The sequence below is a fragment of the Athene cunicularia genome (genome assembly GCF_003259725.1).
Source record: "Athene cunicularia isolate RWA chromosome 1 unlocalized genomic scaffold, athCun1 chr1_part1, whole genome shotgun sequence".
In the NCBI taxonomy this organism is placed as follows: domain Eukaryota; kingdom Metazoa; phylum Chordata; class Aves; order Strigiformes; family Strigidae; genus Athene; species Athene cunicularia.
In genome coordinates this window covers 37,327,902-37,352,275 of record NW_020799091.1, presented here as the reverse complement: position 1 = coordinate 37,352,275, position 24,374 = coordinate 37,327,902, and positions in this window count along the sequence as shown.

Genomic DNA, 24,374 nt, shown 5'->3' with positions numbered 1-24,374 from the left:
AATTTTGTGTATTTGAAAAAGGTACCAAATATAAAATGAATTTTTTTAAAAAAAAAAAAAAAAAAAAAGTCCTAATTGCAATGAAGTATAAAAATCTGAACAAATAAACAGTACTTAAACATGACTGTGTGATTGACCTTATTTAAGGCAGTAGGTTCCAATCCTGGAAAAGGCAAAAGTTTCTGTTTAAAAGAAAGGGGAAGAATGAGGAGAAAGACAGAGACTGTGTTGCTCATAAACTGTGAGATGAAAGAAGAGGTTTGGAAGCCTGACATGAGCTGAGACTGCTCCAGGTCCCCACTGTGCTGGATGAGTGCTAGTGCTGCCACACTGGTAAAGACCTAGGTTAGTAGAAACTTTTGGCTAAGTAGCAGCAGTTTGGTAAGAGTAGCAAGCAAAGTGAGGAATACTGCTTCAGACTGCTCACTGAGCACTACGTAGCTTGGATTTCAGGATGAAGGTGAGTAGTGGCTACCTGGGCCACACACCACAAGATCAACGGTATTCTCAGTAAGGCCTGGTTAGACAGAAAGGGTTGATAATACTAACGTATCAATTAGATGCTCCTCCATAAAAAGGAAGACAATCTGCTGACCTGGTAATTGCATTATTAGAGGAGAAGGCACAGAATACTTACAGTGTTTTTTCAGAAATAAAGTATTGCAAGTTATGCGGTTTGTTTACTTTAACTGCCTGATTTCACTGGGAGCAGTCTGCTTTTATCGTTAGAATTGTCTCTCTTCCCCCCCCTATTCTTTTAAAATGTAGTATAGTGAAAAAAGTAAAAGTGGTGTTTCCTTCTGACTAGCAACCATCATCAGGGTTTTTTTTCTCCTCCTGTCCACAACTGAACTTCTGATTTTACTCAATATTTAAGTCATATTATCATGGCTACAGGTTGAGTAAACAGGCATTGGTTTCAATTTTCAAAATATGATTGGGTAGTGTATTCATGTGGATGGGCATTTGTTAATTCACATTAAATCCCCTGTAAATTAAATTCTGAAATTTACATTAAAATCAGTTGTCCTTAAAGCAGATGCCCTCTTCTCAGAGGCAGCTATACTTTAACTGAGCAACATCCATTATATTTGGCACATGAGCCCAAAAATACAAATTTTACTTGGATTTCCCATTGCAGAAAGAGATGTGTATTAGATTAGATATTTATTTTTGCACTCTAGTCTACTTTCTGTCTTCAATCTGCAAAGCTAAGAAGTCATTATGGTTAGGTTTCTTTCACAGCTTATCTCTGTTCTAAACATATGCACAATATAAATATTAAGCAGAAGTTCCAAAAATCTCATGATATCTCTGTAAATGCCACAACCAGCAGTCATCATAGTGCACAATATTTCTAAGCTGTAAATGCCATAGAACTCTAAAGGTGATAACTTATTAATCATCACAGCACTCTGTGAAATAAGGAAATAAACTATTAGACTTCACTTTTAAATACTGAAAATGAGATGAAAGGCAGGTGAATGAATGAATGAATGAATGAACAAATTAATGTCAAACAGGCAGAATTAGAACTAATTTCTGTAGCCTGGCTCTTTTGCATTCTCTAATTTATATAGCTGTATTTCACTTTCAGACTTCCTTATCCTACATTTTCAAGGACATGTTTACTGATACTCACTATTCTTTGATCAGTTTGAATTTTCCCTCATGAAAATTTTCATTTCTCTGTTTTGCAAGTTCATTGTCTCCTGGGTTTGACCCAAACATGCAAATACACATTTTAAAATGAGTCTATTAGTCTTACATTTTCTCATGTATGACTTTTCTCAAGGGTTATATTTCTCCACAATTAAAATGCATGCTTCATTGCATTTCTCAGTTTTTAGTAATTATAAATTCTGCTGAGTATAAACTGTTGTTAAGATATGCAAAAGCAGCCAAGCTTAAACATAGAAAGGTGCAGGATATTCTTCAGACTCTCACCCAGAGCTCATCTAAAGATAATCATGTTTTTCTCTCTATTGCTAAATGGCATTATTGTCTATTGTCGTTTGGTAAATTTTCCAGTCTGAGGGCATACATTCCAGAGAATTTATACAAAACAGCAAATCTAAATGAAGATATTGCAGTGTATGAAATATACATGTTTTTTCATTGTTTAATAAATGTTCAAATTAAGTTATCATCACTTCAGTGGAAAGTTATGGCTAGCCTTAAATGTCTAGATAGATTTTGTCAGATACTGCTCATCTATTAGTTCAGCAGCTTCCTGGTTCATAGCTTGTGTATTTCGCTTTGGTCTTTTGTATTAGGCTGACCTTTCTAAGACAGACTGGTCCACCACACATATTACATCTATGAATTTACGGGATCTGAATGTCACAGAAATGCCATATTATTTTAATAGGATTGAGTCTTTTTAATTTCATTCTACTAAATAGACAGGCTTGCATCTTTGTCACTGAAATAATACATGTATTTATTTTGCCAGAGGATACATGATATACACACTGAAAGTTTTTCAGGCTTATTTGTGGTTTTAATGCCGTTATTAAGTCTTCTGCAGTGTGAATAACACAATAGCAAGTATTGCCATGTACAAAGTGTTGCAGGACTAGATTTGAAAATAACAATGTATTTACATAAGAGGTTTTGTTCATTAGCTTTTTGTTTTTACTGTTAGATGGTGCAGTTAACCAGATTTTATTTTCTGTGAAAAATATTATGTCCATAATCACCCAATATTCTAACATTCTGCCATATGTCATATGATGGTTATATTAATAAATTACCATAATAATTGTATAAATTAATTTTATGCTTTCACAAAGTTAAATAATATTTGTATAATAAGAGAGTCTGTTCCAAGAAGGGCTCATTGCCAGAATTACAATGGGATTTAAAAGCCTAATCATGCACTGGAAACTGCATAGATTCTGTAAAAAATTGTGTAGCTTTTCAGCTCAAGGCAACTGCCCACAGGTTTCTGAAGGTTCAAGATCAGCCTGCTACTACAGGTCTATTGAACAAATGAAAGATTAGGTGATAATAAGGAAGGTGTTACGATTAGAAAAGAAGAAAGGCAAATTTGTTGATTTTTTAGTATGTCAGCCCACATAGACATAAATGTGAATGATGCATTATATATATATGTGTGTGGAACTGACAAAAATTACTGGAATGTTGTGCTTTAAGGATAAAAGTAAGAAGACATGTAGAAAACAAGAAGTTTGCTTGTATAGTGTGTTCATGATGAAAGACAAAAGGAAATTAGCACATTTTGCTTATTAATCAAGATTATCCTTTTATTTCAGTCTAATCAAGAAATTATTATTTTTGAGATTTTGATATTTCTAATTCTCATTAAAAGATTTACAGATTTGTTACTTGAAAGTTAAAATCAAATAATTAAATCAGAATAACAGTCTGAATAGACTATGATTAGATGGAGTAAGACTCAGACTAAAATGATCAACTCAGGTTCTTCCAGTTATGTCTAAGAAGGAGATTCTTTTGAGGTTAGGATCAGTACCATGTTCATATTTTTATATATTTTCATATATTCATTATTCATATATTCATTACTATCAATGAGTGGGACTGCATCTGTTTATACAAGTGGAATCTAAGCAACCCAGTCAGAATTCTCCTTGGATTTAAAAATTAATCCTGTGTTCTGGTATTTTCTAATTCTATTACTGCACAAAATTTTTACTATGACAGAACAGTATCATGCTCAATTTACACGAGTAAAGTCAATACTAGTCTAAACTGATCTTTTCAATACTCATCTATTTTAATGGCTAAAGCACACATGCTATGCAAAGAAATGTGAGACCATAACAACAAGTTGGGGATTAGGAGACCTAAAATAACAACATGCATTTTGCTGAATACTGTGCTATTAAGCCTTAAACATTTCCCAGTGGTAATACATTGTTTTAAAAGTGTTTTTAAAGGCATTTATAGAATTCCCAGTGATAGAAATTAACTATGAAATTGTGTTTGCATGCACTTACTTGAACAGAAAATTGTAGTGAGATCAAAATTGTCACTTTTTAATTCTGCATATGTATGAATGATAAAAAAACCCTATCCTTTATATATGCATAAATTATGTATATTTGAATGGTGTATGTAGTCTATATATTTAATCACATTCACCTTTCCAGTAAATGAGCAATAAATTGCGCATTTACTGTAAATATGTGATAGAATGATGCTTGGATTCTGTGCCAGTTATAATTTCCAGTTTCCAGTTCCAAGCTATTATTAAATTGTGCATTGGTGGAATGGAGCATTCTTGACTTTATAATACAATTTCTAAAATACAAAGTGACTTTGGTCAGAGCTGTTGTGTTTGGAAATGGTATAATCTTTGCCCACCTGATAACCTGATTTTTCTATCAATGTACCTTAGACTGTAGGTGGTCTATCACTGTAGATACCATGTTTTCAGCCCACTGCCACTAACAGCCAGAAGTAACTCCATGACCTTTTTGATCTTGATAACAGCTGAGCTCTCCTGAGACAACTGAATGTATTTGAAACACTTCAGTCTGATATGAAACACAGTATTTCTTTCTGTCTTGAGTGGATTTTATGTATGTGTGTATAAATTTTAACTCCTGGAGAAATGTATTCAAATGCAAAGTGAGTGCCCAATATTTTATGAAATAATTACATATCTGCACAGTTGTCCTTAAAATATTATGATTGCAGCACTGACACTAGCTTCTGTTTTGTCAGTTAGCTTCCATTAAGAACTCAAATAATTTTGTAGATCTCGACTCCTGTTTCTACTCATGCTTATTATCCTTAGAAATAAAAACCATCAGAGATCAGTAGAAAGTGAACAAAGCAGATGAATGAACAGGGTGAGTGCTGGATCAGGCATATGGAAGGTGATAGTTACATCTTTTGAGACAAAAAGCCTTTTTTTTTTTTTTTTTTTTTAGCTAGGAAAGATAAAATCTCAGAAAAATATTATATATGATAAAATCATCTGACTTTAACAATGTCTCATTTCACATACCAATGCAAAGTTATTCACAAACTGTATAATTATTTTACTTCGGATCAGAATTTAAAGTATGCAGAAGCACAGCTCAAATTGAACTCTCTATTGTCCTCAAACCTTCCATAATTTCAGAAGAAAGAGATAGCAATATGGATTAATTTTGGAAATGTACTTTAGGCAAAAAATTAAACATGTTGAATTTCATTAATTATATGTGTGTTCACCTATGTATGGAAATGTCTGTTATGCTGGCACAGAACCCATCCCCTGTAAGTTTTAGCAGAGCGATATGTAAAGACTTGAAAAATATAATTACTTCAAAAGACTTTGCAGATAAATGTTGAAAAAGATAACTGCCTTTCTAATAGTTACTTATCTCTGAGTGCACTAACCATGATGGGTGGTTGTGGTTGATTTCTTTCCTTTCGTGGGAGGGTAGGAGAGTGTGTGTTTTCATTTACCTACCTCATAGCCTTCTTCAAGCCTAGAAAGGCTGTGAAATCTATATCACTTGCAAGGTGTGCTTTCATTTTGTCTCTCTCATTTGTAGTTGTTCAGGTATATGCTCTGCTACCTTTTTAATATTCTGGTTGACTTTTCTAGGCAAGGACAAAGTTACAGTTGTGTTGCAGGAAACTCTTTAGGGAAAATGAAACCAACCAATCTGACATAATCATTTAAGTGTTCTGCAGTGCAACAAACAACAAAGTAACCGAGATCCTGTTTCTCTTTCACATTAGCACCACCTGTTATCTTACAAAATACAAATACATAATTTACTATGAAAGCCATTTTTACTGCCAGGATGGGCAAGTCTGGGATACAATGATCTCAGTGTACTCAAGTAGTAGACCTCACGTTTCCTGGCTGGTAGTGAACAGTAAGAGCTCTGTAAACATTAATGACATTCAAATATATTTAAATTACTCTGAAACTGGCATCACTTTGTTCCTTTGTTACCTTGACTGTTACTTGAAGGAAAACCAAATCAGAATCACATATATGATTTAGGAATTTAGTAATTTAAACATTTTATGTGATTCTGAAAATATTGTATATTTCTGTCCTTTGTATAAGACAAAATCAAGCCGAGTGATTTAAGCTTCTTCATAGACAAGACTGAAAACTTCTGATCTGACCGTTCCTTTTGTGATCTGAACAAATTCTGCTTGTGTTATTGGGAATGAAATGGCATATAGTTATCTTCTGAAATTCATTTATGATTATTGTTTGCCCACTCTATTAGAAAATGACTTATATCTATGATTGATTGTATTTGAACAAAAATATTAACATTTTGATCAATTTTTATGAGAAACAAAGACAACAAAAAATATTGAAAGTTTTTTAAAAGGTTTGTAAAGAAATCTTCTCTCTACCTTTGTCACCCTCTTGTTTTTAATATATCTATTTCTGTGATCTACACATGAGATTCTGAACATATATGAAAATGTTGCAAAGTTATGGAATTTTCAACTCACCTAGTAAATGATGTGAACATGCCAAGGAGCTAAGAAATGCTGATTTAAAATAAGAAAATACATGAGTGACTGAATAAAGCAAAATAGTGTAATAAAGTTTCAGGAGACTGACTTGAAGCTTGCTCAAGTCAATATAAAGAAGTTAGACATGCAAAAAGCTAGGTGAAAATTTGCTGGCTCTTCTACTGTTCCATTTTCATTTATGTGAAATTTAATTATTATATAAAAAAACACACATTTTTTTCTAATCAAGGACAAGTACATTACCATATCACTGCTTTTCATGCAAAGAATGAACGACACTCATAAGCCTATGATAACCATCATAAAAGGTGTGGAAAAGGTTGAAAATGTAATCATATTTGAAGTTATCTTTTATAACAAAAAAGGTGTTATTATATAGTATTTTGTGTTTATTTTGGAGAGTGAATGGATGCAGATTAAAATATGCTAGTATAATCATGTTCATTACTTTGACTTAATCAGCAGAATCAGCATTTGTTTTAGTTTCAGTGGCAGTTGAGTCTTTAAACATATTCACAGTGTTCAAATGTAGTTATGACAGTTTGTCAATTCTTTAAGCTTAAACTGTTACATTAATAACAAGTAGCTCTTTCAGGAATATTTATAATTCTCACAGTTCTACTCTTGTCATAGGAAGAATCAAGTGACTATACAATACACTTCTGTTAATTTTGATTGTGAGTAAAACTATTCATAATGAGAAGAAGTTATAGCAAAAGATGTAGCTACAAAATATTGTAACAGTTCATCAAAATTACTTTGCTTAATGCTTGGTGTTGGATTCATACAAGGAGATGGAGGGTAAAAGATCAACCCACAAACCCAAGCTGATCATAATGAAAATATTCACCTTTTCTGTAAGAAAGAATTCTCTGAGAGCAGAAAAGACCCAGATCAGTGTCTTGAAACAAGATGGTCTGGAATTGACCCAAGTTGATCTTCACATAAATAGGGGAACACTTTTATTGAAAATCTGTTTCTTCATGACAGTTCTCAATTAATAACATTCATTTAACTAATTTCATTCATTAAACTAAAGGGGTTTTGTTGTCTTTTTTACATCTCTGAAGTCCATAAATGTCATAAACTACCATAACAGATGCTGTGTGATTTTGTATAAATATGTTTATATGTGGACATCATCTATCTGTATGGGCATATGTATAAATTTATTATGCATATGTATGTCTAAAAATATATCTCTATATATTTTATCTGTATCTGCCTATTTAACTGTTCAACTATCTGTCTATCTAGCTATTATTGCACACTAATTACAACAATTAATTTCCTTCTGTAATGCAAACTTTTAACAAAGGGAAGATGTCTTCAAGGAATAAAAGAAACTTTGCTGTAAATTACCTTTCCGAAAGCAAAGTTGGTTGTTTTTTTCCCACAAATCAGCAATTTTTCTTACTTCTATTTCAATCACTGGGGGAAAAAAAAAAAAAAAAAAAAAAAAAAAAAAAAAAAAAAAAAACTTGCAAATACCATGCTATGCTTTTGAAAGTATTTAGTATTTCTAAGAAGTCGTCTTAAAAACTAAGACCTATACTAAGATTTATGATAATATTATAACTGTATCTAATTTCTTCAGTTTTTTAGTTCTTTTAATTTCTTCAGTTTTTTAGTTCTTTGGGTTAGTGCTTCCTGGATAAATTTGAGATATCAAGAACTATTAACAGAGTTTAGAAAACATTACTTGTTTTGATATAACACTGTCCATCCTTCAAATAAACCTGATATTTTAAGGAAAAAAAAATATAGAAATCTTGACATTTTATCAGTCAAGACATATCTTTTTTGACAGGACACTCAATATGTCACTGAAAAAAAAAAAAAAAAAAAAAAGGAAAAAGAAGAAAGCACAACACCCTTATCTGTATGTATGAGTAGAAGTCTATATTACAATGATCAGATTTTATCATTGACTACTAAAGTTACAGTCTACTTTTGGTGTCAGCTAATGACTGGATTTTATCATTGTAGGCAACGTCTTCAAATATGTGATGAAAAAGATACAGCATTCCATCCATTCCTAGTAGGCTGCAAAGGTCATCTGTGTTTCCTAAAAAAACCATGAATAACAATAGTGATAATTACTGTTCCATACATCCACTTTCTAAAGAAAAGACTGAGTTTAGAAGGAAAGAAAAAGTTTGTGTTGTCTTTTGGGTTTTTTTAAAGAAAAAAGCATTTAATATTTGATTTGTTTCAGTTTATTGATTTTTAGTTGATGCAGAGATGGATATGCTGACAATTAATTTTGATACTTTTTACATTACTTTATAAACTAGATTATGTTTAGTCAATTTCTATTTATTTCAAGAAAGCTGAGGAAATCTTCTAAAACCAATTCTAGAACTCTTTGAACAACTGTTTATTAGCACAGACCAGGATTTTAAAAATTCATGCACTACGGTCATTAACCTGGATTATTGATATTACAAGAGTGAGATGGACCAACTTCAGTTGAAGGCTAAAAATGTTAAATTCCCAAAGGTTTCTTTCCATAATTCTTATTCTAGTACACAGTAACTAGTCTGATTCGGATCTACACATGATTGTTAAACCTTAGCCTCTCTGGGACTTCAATTGGTTCTCTAGTAACAGCAATAAAGCATAAATTAATCTTGGGCTTTCTCCTCAGCCTTTTGTATTTTTCTATAGTTATTTCTTCAATGTTCTGCCTCTTAGCTTGCATTTTCTTCTACTTCAGAGAATCCATTCAGGCATTTGTTCCTGGAAATAACAAGATCTACTTGATTACATAATTATATTTTAAGAATACCCAACCCATCTTTTCTAAGCGTATAATCTGATACTGATTCAAGAAACCATTATGTATACAGAAAGTGAGAAAAATAAGTATATTGACGCTCTTTCACTTTTGCTACTTAATTGCTGAGGTTTTCCTGTAGTGGTCTGTGAGGTTCTGTAACGCTTCTGCTTTTTTTTTCTTTACTATTTTTGTTTTTAACTGGAATATTTATATTTCCTGTATACCTTTAGTCCCTGATATACCAGAACTTACTCCAAATGACGCTGGTTGAAGCAAACAAACAAACAATATATAAAAAACCCCACATGACTGCTGTCATCCTTTATTTTTGGCACTGTGATAGTCTCCTGCTTATCTAGCTTTTGGAGTGGGTTGCAGTTACTGAAATAAAACTACACATTTTCATTTGTGATCCCTTGGGGGAGGATGTGAGACATATAAGAAGTACTAGTATGTATGACCTAGGATCTATGGGAGACTGGCAGGTAGACGCCAGCTGGAATACTCTAGACCATCTGAGAAAACACTAAACATTCATGTGTAAGCATCTCAGTACCAAAATAGATACCTATAAGATAGCTGTTTACATCAGAATCCATCCATTCTTCTTTTATAAATAATGGGAAAAAATGGTGCTTTTACGTCAACAATGACGGAGCAAATGTTCCCACCTCAGATATCTAAACCCAATATAAAATTTCATTCAAACAGCCACAGTCAAGGGTTTCTCATTAGTTGAGGTATATAAAACCTGCTAGTTACATTCTTTCTTAATCTAAAAGTCTTCTGTGCAATGCAGGCAGAGAACTTTCGTCACACAAGAAGCTGGAGCCCAGTTCAGTTGTCCATAACCAGGTCTTTAGAAGCAATCAAGAATACCTCAAAGGTGATATATATAGCTGAGGATCTATGGAAGGTCCATGTGGTTCTGATGTAGCAGCTGGTGACAAGCTAGAGCACCTTATGGAATACCAAGTTGCATTAGATATCTGCATGTGAGACATGCTTGAGACATGGAAGCTAGTCATCTCAGGGCAGCTTTGGAGTTAGTGGAAGAAATGAACAGCTTCTCCACAAAGTTTATGTGATCTGTTTTAGATGTCTTCTTTAAAGTAAGTCTCACCCAAAACTAAGAGTGGCTTAGTGACAAAATTCTCGTTGATCCTTTGAAGTGCTAAGCGTTAGATCAAGAAAACATGTAGACAAATATTTCATATTTTTAAGCTCATAATGATTTAAATTAAGTTAAACAATTGCTCGTGGACATTTACTGGATCATGAATAGACTGAATTGCTTACAGAATTAAGTCTTCAGAAACTAAAACGGGATTTCATCAAAGATGGGGGAAAAAACAGGAAAGGATGGAGTGTTTCTCTGTCAGGTAAAAAAAAAAAAAAAAAAAAAAGATGTGATCTATTTAGTGCTTTGCTAGTATTGACATTTGTTTTCATCTGACTTGAAATTCAGGACACTTTTGAGATATTAATGTTTACAGAAGATCTAAGTATTGAGTAAGGTGACTCTACAGCTGTTGGCCAGGAGAATGTCATTTTGGGGTAGAAGCATGTTACTTTTCATGTTAAGAATTTTTGAAAGGTAGAAGGTTAAGGGAATGCAATATGTTCTCATTTTGTGGGTCAGAAATGTTTATACTCTTATGAGATTCATAATTTTTTGTTCCACTGGAAATTTATAAAACTTCATTAATGAAAAATATGTGTTCGGATAGAACAATGTAAAAAAAAAAAAAACAAAAAAAAAAACAAAAGCAATATTTTGTCTCTTCAGTTACATAGCTGAATTTGCTGGGAGTTGTTTTCAATATGTTAATTGATAAAACTGAGAGACATGTTCCCTAATACATAGCACAGCAGCTATTAAAGAGTAATTTACACAGTAATTATATCTCCAGCTGTGACATAATCCTACACTCTCCTGCTTATCATACTTACTGGTATGATTGACTAACTAAAATAGTGTAATATACATTCCTATTACAGCTTCCTAATTTAGAGCATTCATGTTGGCATCAGCCTATAAGCAGAAGAGATAGAAATAAAAACAGAAGCAACCTACAACCCTCTAAATTCCCTCTCACATCTGGTCTGCAGTATTTTGAAGCTCTGACAAAATTAAAATGATTAAATAGCATTATAAATATCTCTCTCTTGAGATATATGTATATATTCTTCCACTTTAACACACTTTTGTCTCTTATAAAGTACTTCTGTCATTCTTTATCATCACTATGAGAAAAATAATGTTGTCATGCAAACATTATAAGCTTCTTTAAGGATTCTATCAAAATGAAGTTGCTAATCTTTACCTGTAATTGCTTTTTACTGAAAGACTTAAAAATACTTTTATGTTTATTCATTTATTTATTTATTTATACCTGATAAGTGATCCTGAAGCAGTTACAACTTCCTGGAAATTAAATCATTTTCTGTAACTATTTCAATGAAAAAGATGCTTAGAAATAGGAGAATTTTTTTTACATTTTCTCATACTATACAATCATAGAATGTAGATGGAATTATGTGTTACACTTTATACTATTGAAAACACAAATCAGAGCAGAAAACTTAAAAAAAAACCCCAAACCCTGTTCAGATATTGTATTGCCATAAATCTGTATCATTTCAAAGGTGAAAGAGGGTTCTTTTCATTAAAAAGTGTTCCTGTATGTTCTTAGGCTGTATAATTTCTTCAATAACATACAACTGTAGCAAAACAAAGTTTATGTTCTCCTCTTACTTCCTCCTATTCTCTCCTCTTCTTTCAAGAATCTAAATGGATCCCTAAAGGTCCAAACAAAGAAAAATCACTGTATGAAATTTAAAGAATAGAACATAAAGATTTATTTAGAAAAACACATGACAAAATAATCAGTGGATCATAAGGCTTGATATACAAAAATTGGTGGGTTAGTAGGTGCTTCAAGGATGTCATTCTGTGACATTTTTATATCTGTGGTACATAAATCCTGTACCTCCAGGATTTAAATCGAGGAATACATACATGTTGCAAGGCTCAGAAAGGTTAATGAATCAAAACACGAACATTAAATATTTGTTCTTGTCATCAGTGATATTCTTCTGATCAAATTGGTCTTCCTTTTTCCTCTTTTTTCTACTCATAGGTAAGCTTTTGTTTTGTTTATGTTTGTTGAAAAGGAAAAAAATAATAATTTGCTTTTCTTTTGAAAGTAATTCTCCTTTTTTCTTCAAGTAAATTTCAGAACAGAGGAGAATCACGACAACACGTTTTAAATGGAGAGTGGACATAATTCTCTCTTTTATTAATTTCTTCCAGAGAAAAACATTCACCTTTCAAACCTGCTTGGTAGGTCTTAGCACTGAGATTTAGAGCCCTTTTCTTAGTGTCATTGTCAGATCTGTTTATTTAGATAATATATGACATGGGAAATCAAATATTCTCTGAGAGTCCCATTACACTTGGCCTTTCTATGTATATGTGAGGAGAGAGAAATTACCTTTAAAGTATTCTATTTGGACTTTATCAATGTATTTCCTACACTAACCTCTCTGAAGAAGTTACTAAGTCTGATTACAGGCTTCTCTCACATAGGCACTTCTTTACGGTGTCCATTTTAGTACTATTCTTTAAAATGTAATAAAAATGTGTTTGGGCTAATAGGTTTATTTTTTCTGTAACTTGAGTGTTCAATGTATTGCTGATTCCATTGCTTATTGTGTTTTAATATTCCACTGGCTTAATTTTGAGACTTTTAAGTGTTTTAGGCTACTGTTATGATTCATGAGTCCCTTTAAGGTTGGCAAAGAAAGGTGAACTTCCTTCGCAGCTGGAAATAAGCTTAGCAATTCTGATGGACTTCCTTGTCTGAATGAGGTAAAAATTCAATACAGTTTTGTTTTGTTTTGTTTTTTTTTTAAGTTAAATTTTATTTATGTTTTCTAAGAAGTGATGCATTTTGGTGCTTTAGTATAGAAACAAAAACAAGAACAAAAAAAAGGCTGGACTAAAGCAGAAAGTCGATTCTGGGTTTTTACAACAGGGCGAGTACTGCGTGTGCTTTGCAGAAGAACAAGGCCATTGGAAATAATGGTACCTTTCAGTGGGATGGGTGATGAGGCAGGGCAGTCTTACCATGACTCCAGCCAGCTGCAGCAGTGGCCCCCATGCCAGCAGCTGGCAAACGTCCATGCTCACGCTACAACTGCTACACCCTTCCTGCCATGAGAATGACACAGTCTGTTTTTTGGCTTTTTGAGTTTTCGTAAAAGAAAAGATAGATACTATTGTGATGCATTTTGGGATGAATAGGTGAAATAAACCAATGTGACAAGGTAGACTGATCACAAAGGCAAAGCATGTGACTCCATTCAACAAATCTTATAAAATAGTCTGTGACTTTGGTCAAAGATAATCCAAAATGCTTTGAGACAGAAATTTACAGTATTCTGAGTGGTGCATAATTATACACCTACCATCTAAATATAAAGGCAAATAAATTATTTTCTTCTTGTGTCATTCTCCTTCTTATATCCTGCTTTCCAGGCCACCTAATCTGTTAACAAAACTAAATACATCACACAGAATCACAGTATCACAGAATAATCAAGGTTGGAAAAGATGTAGATCATCTAGTTCAACCATTAACCTAACACTGACAGTTCCCAACTATACCATATCCCTCAGCGCTATGTCAATGCAACTCTTAAACATTTCCAGGGATGGGGACTCCACCACTGCCCTGGGCAGCCCATTCCAACACCTAACAATTCATTCTGTAAAGAAATGCCTCCTAATATCCAGTCTAAACCTTCCCTGGCACAACCTGAGGTCATTACCTCTTGTTCTATCGCTTGTTACTTCATTCAAGAGACTCATCCCCAGCTCTCTGCAACCTCCTTTCAGGGAGCTGTAGAGGGCGATGAGGTCTCCCCTCAGCCTCCTCTTCTCCAGACTAAACACCCCCAGTTCCCTCAGCCGCTCCCCGTACGACCTGTGCTTCAGAGCCCTAGAGGACACCACTCGTGACTGGCCGCCAACTGGATTTAACTCTGTTCACCACAACTCTTTGGGCCCGGCCATCCAGACAGTTTTTTTACCCAGTGAAGCGTGTGCCCATCCAAGACATGAGCAGCCAGTTTCCCCAGGAGAATGCTGTGGGAAACAGTGTCTAAGGCCTTACTAAACTCAAGGTAGACAACGTCCACAGCCTTTCCCTCATCCAGTAAGCAGGTCGCCCTGTCGTAGAAGGAGATCATGTTTGTCAGGCAGGACCTGCCTTTCATAAACCCATGCTGACTGGGCCTAACCATCTGGTTGTCCCGCATGTGTTGTGTGATGAGCTGCTCCATCAGCTTCTCAGGCACTTAGACACTGGTGTCAATTTCCTGGATTATCCTTCCGACCCTTCTTATAGTTGGGCGTCACACTGGCCGGTTTCCAATCTGCTGGGACCTCCCCAGTCAGACAGGACTGCTGGTAAATGATGGAAAGCAGTTTGGCGAGCACCCCAGCCAGCTCCTTCAGCACCCTCGGGTGTATCCCATCCAGTCTTGTGTGTGTCTGTGTGATGCAGCAGGTCACTGACTGTCTCCTCCTGGATTGCAGGGGGGTTGTTCTCCCAGTCTCTGTCTTCTGGCTGATGAGGCTGGATTCCCTCAGTACAACTGGTCTTGTTACTAAAGACTGAGCCAAAGAAGGCATTAAGCACCTTAGCCTTCTCCTCCTCACTTGTTATATGTTTCGTCCTGCATCTAGCGTGGTCCTTCTTTTGCTGTTGACATACTTATAGAAACATTTCTGGTTATCCTTGATTGCTGAAGCCCAGTTAATTTCTAGCTGGTCTTTAGACCTTCTGTTTTCTGCCCTGCACAGCCTCACAGCATCTCTGTAATAATTGCGAGTGTCTAACCCCTTCTCCCAAAAGCCATAAACTCACCTTTTTTCCCTGAGTTGCAGCCAAAGCTCCCTGTTTAGCCAGGGTGGTCTTCTCTGTCACCAGCTTCTCTTACAGCACCTGAGGACAGCCTGCTCCTGAGCCATTAACACTTCCTTCTTAAAGAGTGTCCAGCCTTCCTGGACCCCTCTACCCTTCAGGACCGTCTCCCAAGGGATCCTGTCAAGCAGGTGCCTAAACAAGACAGTCAGCTCTTTGGAAGTCCAGACATGCCATATGTAGGATCACAGCTTAAGCCGTGTATTATACTAGCTTACAATTTGAGGAAGACTTTGTGTCTTAGTTTTGTGAAAGTTCAAGAATGATTTCTGCTATCTTCCACAAAATCATTAATGGCCAATTCTAAAACTTGTTTTTATGATTAGTACATGGGTTTTGATTTTGTCAGAGTAGTGACAGGGAGCCTATGAAAGGGATGCAGTTTTGTTTTATTTAGTGTATTACAGTTCTGCTGACACTTTTTGGGTATGAGACACATCCAGGGTGAAGGATCGACAATCTCTGACTGGTATGAACAAAGTCTATGGCTCCAAAACAAGTTTATTATCATCATGCAGAGTATAACAGTTTCAGAGCAGGATCCCACCAAGATTTCCCAGTCTGTTCAGTGAACAGATCACGCAATTATTCTGTACCTGGGGAATAACCTATCTTCTTCCATGAGCATGTACAGACAAAAAAATGGTAATGCAGGAGTGTCTCTTTTGGGCATCTGAAATATGTGTCTGACTTTTTAATACAATGCCTTAGTGAGCTGCAGAGGAGAAAGAAGACTAACAGTTATTGGCTTTTGGCTGAGCTTTGAAAGCAGCTGCTTTGTTCTATTCAACTGTAGCTGACTGTTTGCCAATACGTGTGAAAGTATTTGTCAGCAAGAATTAAGCACAATGGTTTTCACATTCACCTTGTGATAGGGTAAAAACAAAAAGGATTTTGAGATTTTATTGACACTGCATACAAGCTACCTCAGACTTGCAGCCACTCAACTGGTACTGACTAGATGGCTGCTGTGGGAAAAGTTCAGTTCCTTTTTCAGATCTTACTTTGTTTATTCTCAAGTTCCAGTTAAGATGGTCCAAAAATAACATTGGAATGTTTCAATTGGCCTACAGTCCTTTGAGGTTAACAACAGCATTAGCCTCTTATGATGCTTTGCTTGATAGTGACACATTATGTACAAAATTCCTACTGAGACAAATAGTGGAAGAGAGGAAAAAGTTTAGTTGAAACAAAGCTGAAAGCAAATGAAAAAACAATTTGTGCATTAATGCCAGGTTAATCAATATTGAAGAAACCTTGATCTATGCAGTTCCATTAAATCACATGAAAACAGGAGAAGAACTGTTTTCCAGGAAGAGAAGACAGCTAAGAAGTGGGACTACTGGCATATAATCTTACTTTAGGCATGGATTTGTTTTGTTTTGTACTTCATTTAATTAGTTTTCTTTCTGTAAAGTGATTGCAGCAGTTGGTGGAAAACATCTTATTACCAGAATTATTTTAGGAAAGATGGAGAGACTGTCTGACATCCAGATACAATTTCAACTGTAGATGGACTTCTTCAGTCAGAATTTAGTCCCTTAAATCCTATTTTTCCAGGCCTTTGCTTGCCCAGAATACTTCTATCTACACACAACTGAGACTCAGCTCCTTTCTCTGACACAGGGAAAAGGATCCTCTGTTTTCCCTCGAATTTACATGAGGTAGTCATGAAAATATACAGTAGAGCAAGCCCCAACACAGTCATTCTGTACTCACATATTTCTCAAACCCATTATCTGGAAACCCGTAATGAGAACCACAGAGAATGGAAATTTTATTTGTCTTATAATTTTTAGGCAACTATATTAATATGAAAAACATAGTAACTTATACAGGTGTAATTTATCTAACCTTGGAACAATTACAAACTGCACTAATGTGATTATGTCTATATCATCAAATAATTCAGGCAAATTAAGATCGTTAGGGTAAAACAGCTAGTGCTGAGGACCTGACATGCACAGTGTATGTATTTCTAGGGATTTAACTCTAACTGGCTCCAGAATGGTCTCCTGAGCTGAGTGCTCATTACAAGCTGGTGCTACCTTTTACCTTAGGAAGGAATGCAGTTCTAACACTGAAGACCACCCCACAAAGTGTACAAAAGCATGGTCAGTGGGAACGACTGCCAGATTTGCCTCAGAAGTGTACTCCTGAGCCCAAAATACTCGTGTAGACTTATGCTACATTTATCTGTTCCTATGTTCCAAAATATTAATTGCTGGAACTAGGTGGAAACTCCTGGGTGACCTTGTTTAACTCATGACTTACATGACACCTTTGCTCAGTGCATAAAATGTCTAAACCAGGCAGCACAAATATGATTCATCCAGCCATTAAAATAAACAGCTGTAGTCTCTATGTAAGCAAGGAAAATAAACGTGCTTCTGAAGGTCTTTAGAGTTATCCTGTCAACATAGCTAGGTTCTTGACTGTTAAGTAACGCTTCTTTCTAATTATGCTTATCTGACTCCCAAGTCAGTCAGTGGTTTTGTACTTGAGACTGTACTTTGTGGCAATTTAGTATAATAAATATTAAATACATATTTTGCATGATTTAATCTTTTGATTTAGTCTTTTGCCTGCATGATTTAATTGACAAAGCCTTAAATGTGAACTGTGAATATTTAAATCAAATGCATAGTTACAATTCCTGAATTTTGATTTGCTATATAAATAATGTGAATACGCAAGAGTCAATAAAGATATACAGCGTATGTCAATAGGTTGTGGGAAACAAGAATTTATAAACAAGAAGTTTTATACTTCTAACATAAAAAAATCTGTATATTTAAATTTGAATCATCTTTAAACAAAAAAGGACAAAACAGTCAAATTACGAGAAAATAGATGGGGATTTTTCACTAATTAGTCTTTTAATGCCAATAGCTTTGTATTTTTCTACTGAAGCACTGTTAAGAAAAAAGCACAAAACTCGAAACATCAGAATTAATTAATCACCACTGCTTTTAAAGTAAAATTCATTTCAGTTTTGGTAACCAGTTAGCATAATAAAAATTTCCATGTGAAGACCTTCGTGACCTTTTTAAGGTTACTGCACAGATTCATGTGGGTCAGGTAATTAGTTCAGTGTGTCTATAATAAACACAGTGCTAAGTTAACAGGGATCTAAAAATGTATTATTTAATTACAATAAAATCTAATAATATGTAATAAACTTATTTAAATCAATTAATTCACATTTAATTATTACTGGATTGACACAGGCACATTTTGAATAACTGTATTAAGTTGTAAGAAATTAATTTTATCATAAACTTTTGACATTTCCTTAGAGATATGTTTATTGAGCTTTCTCTTTTCTTGATTACAGAAAAGTTGAGTAACTTAAAAATGAGAAGAGTTCTTAAAAGTGCTATTTTATACATGTAATCAGTTTGTATCCTTATGAAGCATCTGACCTCTTGAAAACACAGAAATATAACAGCGTAGCTAATAAAAAAGAAAATATATTTGCAAATATTTTAAATATTTCATTCATGCTTTAAATCAATCATAAATTTATAGTTTCCTCATTAATGTATATTTTCCTCCATTTTACTGTGAAAAGTCATGCAACAAATTTTGCCTCCAGAAACAGGTGACCTTTGGGGGAGGTTTTGTATGTTTGTTTTCATTGATTTTTTTTTTTTTTTTTTTTTTTTTTTTTATGGCTACCACATGTCTATGTATTTGCATAGAAATGCAGCCTTCAATTGGTTAATTTCATTAATGATTTGGCACAGATTGGGCCCAGGATTAAAAAATGGCATTCCTTTTATTAAAAATAGAAGTTTGCTTTCCTGTCCAGACACCCATCTGCCAACCTGATACTCTCTAGAGAGGTGTGCTACTTACCAGGGGCTCGTATCAGGGACATCACCAAGAGACTTCTGAGCCTCATCCATTCCACTTACTACAATCCATTGCTGTTGTTCCATGTGGACACCGAGACAGCCAGGATCAGTCTGAGGAGTATCAAGAAGGATTACAGAGCAATGGGATCAGTGGTAAGGGACTCTGGTGAGCAGGTAGTTTTCTCATCAATCCTCACTGTCAAAGGGAAGGATTTGAAAGGGCCAGTCAAAGATGGTAATCATCAGATGGTTACAGGACTGGTGCCACAGCCAGGGGGTCAGCTACTTAGACCATGGGACTTGCTTTCAGGAACCTGGTCTACTAGGGGCTGATAGGGTACATCTTTCAAAGAAGGGGAACAGCATCTTCAGTCATGGGCTGTGAAGAGGTCTTTAAAGTTATCAGGAGAGGAGAACCTCAATCCATCTCACTCCTACCAGTTTGATGCCAGTACCAGCAAAAACCCAGAGCCTGGAAAGGGATCACAGGTCAAAGGAATTACAGCCGGTAAGTCAGCTTCATCAGGGGCCCAACTTAAATGCCTTAAATGGGGAACACACAAGAGGAGTTAGACACTTGCACATGTCTGCAGGGCTATAATATTCTTGGCAACATGGAGACATGGAGGGACGGATCCTATATCTGTAATGTTGGAATGAAAAGATACAGGCCCTTTAAGGACAGGAGGGGGAGACAAGGAGGAGGGTGTTACCCTCTATATCACCGACCAGCTGGAATGTATGGAGCTCTGCCTGGGGATGGGTGAGAAACCAACCAAGAGCTTATGGGACAGGATTAAAGGTAGGGCAGGGACAGGTGAAGTTATATTGAGTGTCTGCTACAGGCCACTCAAACAGGAAGACAGAGCAGATGAGGCCCTCTGTAGACAGATAGGAGCAGCCTCACATTCACAAACCCTGGTCCTCATGGAGAAATTCAATCAACTCAATATCTTTTGGAGGGGCAGTAGCAGGGCACACGCATTCTAGGATGTTCCTGGAATGTGTTGATGATAACTTCCTTCTCCAAGTGATAGAGGAGCAAATGAGGAGACGTGCCATGCTGGACCCTGTTCTCACCAAAAAGTTGAGGCTGGTGGGGAAGGTGAAGCTAAAGGGCAGCCTTGGCTGTAGTGACCATGGAATGGTGGAGCTCTACAGATCCTTAGGACAGTGAGGACCGCAGACAGCAAGCTTGGTACCCTGGACTGCAAGAGAGCAGATTTTGGCCTCTTCAGAGATCTACTTGGCAGAGTAGCATGGGACAAAGCCTTGAAGGGAAAAGGGGCCCAAGAATGATGGTTGATACAGAAAGATTACCTCCTCCAAGTTCAGGAGCAAGGCACCTCAACAAAGAAGTCACTCAAAAATGTCAGGAGGCATCATGAATGAACAAGGAGTTCCTGGACAAGCTCAAACACAAAAAGGAAGACTACAGAGGGTGGAAGCAAGGACAGATAGCCTGGGCGGAATACTGAGAAATTGTCTGAGCTGCCAGGGTTCTGGTTAGGAAAGCCAAAACCCTGATAGAATTAAATGTGGCCAGAGACATCAGGGCAACAAGAAAAGCTTCTGTAGATACGTTGGTGATAAAAGGAAGACTAGGGAAAATGTGGGCCCTCTCCAGAAGGAAAAGGGAGATGAGATTACCCAGGACGTGGAGAAGGCTGAGATTACATCAGTCTTCATGGGCAATGCTGTCTAGGAATTCAGAATGCAAAGGTAGGGACTGGGAGAATGAAGAACCACCCTCCAGTAGGAGAAGATCAGTTTAACACCTTTTTTGGCAACACAGACAGTGGGATTGAGTGCACCCTCAGCAAGTTTGCCAACAACACAAAGCTGTGTGATGCAGTCAATACACTGGAGGGCAGGGATGTCATCTAGAAGGCCTTGGACAGGCTTTAGAGGTTGACCTATGCAAACTTCATGAAATTCAGCAAGGCCATGTCCAAGGTCCTGCACAGGGGTCAGGGCAATAACCCAAGCCCAAATAAAGGCTGGGTGATGAGTGGATTGAGAGCAGCCCTGCAGAGAAACACTTGGGGGTGTTGGTTGATGAGAAACTCAATGTGAGACAGCAATGTGACTTTTCAGCCTAGAAAGGCAGTTGTACCCTGGGCTGCATGAAGAGAAGTGTAGCCATCAGGTTGAAGGAGGTGACCCTCTCCCTCTAGTCTTCTCTCATGAGACCCCACCTGGAGTACTGCATCCAGCTCTGGGGTCCCTAGTATGACAAAGTTATAGACCATTTTGAGCAAGGTCCAGAGGAGGGCTAAAAATGATCAGAGTGCTGGAACACCTCTCCTATGATGGAAGTCTAAAAGAGTTGGATAGGTTCAGCCTTCAGATGAAAAAGCTCTGGGGAGATCTTACGACCACCTTCCAATACTTAAAGGGGGCTTGTAAGAAATAAAGTATTTTTACCAGTCGTATAGTGACAGGCCAAGGGACAATGCTCTTAAACTGAAGTTTTAGATTGTATATAAGTATGAAATTTATTATGATGAAGGTGGTGAAACACTGAAACAGATTTCCTAGAGAAGTTGTGTTTTCCCCATCAATGGGAGTTGTGTTGGGTTTGTGTGTGATGGGGTGTCCTGGTTCAGCTAGGATAGGGTTAAGTTTCCCCAGCAGAGAGGGGGAAGAGATCTCCAGCCTGGTTGTTCATACCATGCTGACGTCAGGTATGGTGCAGCAGCACGGGAACTTTTTTCCTTTGTGGCTTTGTTCATGGGAAGCGCTGGGCTGTCTGTAATGATTGAGGTATTTCTCTGTATATCTTTTGTCCTGTTCACTGTTATTGCTGTTTATTGTTGTTGTCATTGCTACCGTTGTTGTTCAGATTGTTTATCACACTGTTGTATTAAATTTCTTCTTATTTTAACCCAGGGTTTGTGCCTCACTGCCAGCCTGACCTGCTGAGGGTGGGGGAGGGACAATGGCAACGTGGTCTCCCATCCCGGCAGAGCTTAAAACCATCACATGGGGTTTTGGTAGCAGGGAATGGGCTACAGAGATGGTTCCTGTGAGAAGCTTCTTGAGCTCCCCTGGGTCCAAGTTGGACCCGCATCTGGCCAAGGGCAAGCCAATTAGCAACAGTGGTTGTGCCTCTGTGATAACATATTTAAGGAAGGGAATCAGAGGTAAGCAGAGGAGTTGTGAGGGGAATATGCAAACAGTAAAATCAGAGGAAGAAAGAAGGAGTGGGTGCGGGGAGGTGTGCTGGAGCAGACTCCCCTGCAGCCCGTGGTGAGAGGGTAGGCTGTGCCCCTGCAGCCAGTGGAGGTCCACAGTGGAGTAGATGCCCACCTGTGGCTCATGGAGGACTCCAGGCCAGAGCAGGTGGTTGTGCCCAAAGAAGGCCATGACTATGAGAGAAGCCTACACTAGCCTGATGTCCATGATAGGGACCTACGCTGGAGTTTGTGAAGAACTGCAGCCAGTGGGAAAGACTCACATCAGATAAAGTCTGTGGACAACTGTGTAAGAAGGACCCCATGTTGGATCAGGGGAAGAATGTGATGAGTACTAGCCTCCGAGGAGGAAGGAGTAGCAGAGACAATGAGTGATGAACTAATTGCAATCCCTATCCCCTGTACCCCTGCACAACTGGAGAGGAGGAGGTAGAGAAATCAGGAGCAAAGCTGAGCCAGGAAAGAAGAGAGAGGTAGGTGGAAGGTGTTTTTAAAATGCGGTTGTATTTCTCACTGTACTCTATTTGACTGGTAAATTAAGTAATGGTGGTGTTTAAATTAAATTGACATTCTTTTTCTTCCCTTATGGAGTGTGTTTTGCTCATGACCATGATGGGAGATGAGACAGGGAGTTTAAGATCTTAGATTGATGGTGCAAGGCCTGCGCAAAAACAAGGGGAGGCGTATGGGACTGTTCGAAAAAGACATACCAAGTACTGATAACGTTGCTAGGCGATTAACTCCTAGCCCAAAGAGAAGTCCCCCCTAGTCTTTGAAGAACAGACAACCCCAAAACATTGGCCTGGAAGAAAGCCAGAGAACAACTGAGGCTGCGCAGAGAGACAGGGTGAAAAGTTCATCAGCGAGGAAGAAGAGGTACTTCATCTTTACGACCCCTCCTCAGGAGATTGCGACCCCAGTCCCGAGCTTGGAGAGCTCATCGCGCAGGTGCAATAGGAGTAGACCTGATTACCATGAGAAGCAAGGGGAGGCGGGGGTAGACTATGTATATGTATAGGCGTTTTATGAATATGCACTATTTTGTAACATATAAGCTGGACGGGAGCTGCAGACGGAGCGCATGCTTGTGGTGGAGCGATCCCCCATGCGCCCAGCGCTGAATAAACATACCCACTTTATAACCCAAAAGTTATAGAGTGATTTCTCCGCAAATCAGGAGAGTCTGGATACCCCAGCCTTTTGTTTTATTTTCTTCTCCCTATCCCTGATGGGAAAGGAGTGAACAAGTGGTTGCGTGGTGCTCAGCAGACCACTGGGCTTAAAACACGACAGAAGTGTTCGAGGTCCAGTTGGACAGGTCTTTGAGCAACCTAATCTAGTGTCAGATGCTCCTGCCCATGGCAGGGGGGCTGGAGTAGATGATCTTTAAAAGTTTCTTCCAACCCAAACCACTCTATGAATCTATAAAAAAGGAAAAGAACAAGTGATGCAAAGGCAGCCGCTCACCACCTCCCACAAGCAGACCAGTGCTCAGCCAGTCTCTTGCAAATGTTTACCCTGGAAGAGTGATCAGGAAGAACACTTAGTTTCTACCCTTTTTGCTGGTTATACTCTCCCTTCTTATACTTCAGGGCTCCTAAGGTTGGTAGTTTCATTCTGGTCGTGTCTGATATTTGGTGTTATGGTGAGTCCTTCATTGAATAGTCAGAAACTATGTCGCTACAATACAAAGATTTAAAAAAGTAAACCAAGTCAACTATAGTTATCTGGTCAATTAGAAAACCCACTGTTACAGATAAGCCAAGTTGAACTCTACTTCAGGCAAGCCAAAAAAAGCCCAAACAGAACAGGCCTGGCAAACCTCAGTCCTCATAATTTGCAATCTTAGTACAAAACTTGTGGCCTGATACTAGCAATGGCAGTACAATATTACAGGGCAACATAGCTAAACTTTTCCAGAAATACCTAAAAGTCAGTCTGCTTATCTAAAACAATGAAAGGAAAGCATATTTTGTGAACTCTTATAAGTCTTCCCTTCCCTTCCCTTCCCTTCCCTTCCCTTCCCTCCCCTCCCCTCCCCTCCCCTCCCCTC